This window comes from Fonticula alba, assembly GCF_000388065.1.
Source record: "Fonticula alba strain ATCC 38817 unplaced genomic scaffold supercont2.15, whole genome shotgun sequence".
NCBI lineage: Eukaryota > Rotosphaerida > Fonticulaceae > Fonticula > Fonticula alba.
In genome coordinates this window covers 279,342-280,713 of record NW_009242985.1, presented here as the reverse complement: position 1 = coordinate 280,713, position 1,372 = coordinate 279,342, and the positions used below count along the sequence as shown (strand labels likewise).

Here is a 1,372-nt window from a genome sequence, read left to right as displayed (position 1 = left end):
TCGCCCCCCTCCTCGCCCCCCGTCCCCCGCTGGGCCTCCTCTTGCCCCGAGGGAACGCACAGATAGTTCTGCTGACGCGGTGCGTTGGCATCTGTGGCCTCTCCGTCGCGGGTTTTGCCTTGCCTTTCTGAATTTGTATACGCTCGAAGACATGGTGCAGCAGCGGGGGGGCGAGGGCCGACAGCCGAGGCATCCCCGCTGTCCCTCCTCCCTCTCTCTTCGTCCGGGAGGCAGGCCCCCGGCCGTAGCGCCGCCACCTGGTGCGCGCGCGTATGTGGGCATGCATACGGCACATACACGCGTGGGAGGAGGAATGGGGCAGGTTTTTATATGTACAAGGGGAACGCGTGTGCGTGGTGCGCTGCAGGCGAGGCGGCCAGGGAGGGCAGGGGGGGGGGGGAGGACACCCGGGCCAGTGCCTCCGGAGGTTCTCCCGAGGAAGGCGAGGGTCTCCCCGCTGTCCTGGAGAAACAGCACTCGTCTCGGCTTCCCCGACCCTCCGAGTGTGCACATGGGTGTATGTATGCATGTATGTGTGTATGTGTCTGGGGGGGGGGGGGGCGCCGCCGGGGGCACACTCAGGCGGTGGGCCCAGTGCGGGGCTTGGCCTCCGGCACCCAGGCCGACACCTTGGGCTTGGTGGTGGAGTAGGGCACGTAGGCGCCCGGGGTGCCGGTGCGAGTCTCGAAGTGGTCCACCTGCCAGCTCTTGCGCTGGGCGTAGGACTCCGCGGTGGGGACAACATCGTTCATGGAGTGCAGCCACATGTGCCTGCGTGTGTGTGTGTGTGTGTCAGCAGGCGACGATCGTGCCACGCATGGCCTGGGCAGGACGGGCAGCGGAGCCAGCCACAAGGGGGTAGGCGCAATACGTACCACTCGGCGGGGACCTGGGAGGAGTCGATGTCATCGGGCTTAGCGTACATGACCCAGCGCTGACGGTCTGTGTGGCGCGGCAGGGGGAAAACAACCAGCAGGGGGCCGAGGTGCAGGTCCGTCAATATGCAGGGCGTGGAGGCGCGTGTGTATGCGGGAGGGCGAGGAGGAGGGGGGGGGGGACAGGGAAAAGCCTGGCCGATTGCATCGGCCGAGGGTCGGGAGCCACGCACTGTAGGTCTCGTCGTTGCTCTCATAGTACTTGTTGCCAAGGTTGTCGGAGCCAATGTACTGGCCGATCTTGACGTCACCGACGTAGTAGAGCTGGCGCATGGTCTCGCGGAGGCCGAGGGCGCGGCAAGCACGGACAATGTTCATGGTGGTAAAAAGGGGGGGGGCGAGGGGGGGGGCAGCCGCCTCGGGGCCGCAACAAATGGGTCGCCCGCGGCCGGCCCAGGCCCCTCGCCGCGGCGCGCATACGCGCGAGCCCCGGCCTG

At 67.4% G+C, this 1,372-nt stretch overlaps 1 protein-coding gene across 1 annotated transcript in view; it reads left to right on the top strand.

Moving 5' to 3' along the window:
- The window catches only part of H696_05921 (hypothetical protein), a 4,926-nt gene that overhangs the window by 699 nt on the left and 2,855 nt on the right, over nucleotides 1–1,372 (top strand). The window lies entirely within an intron of this gene.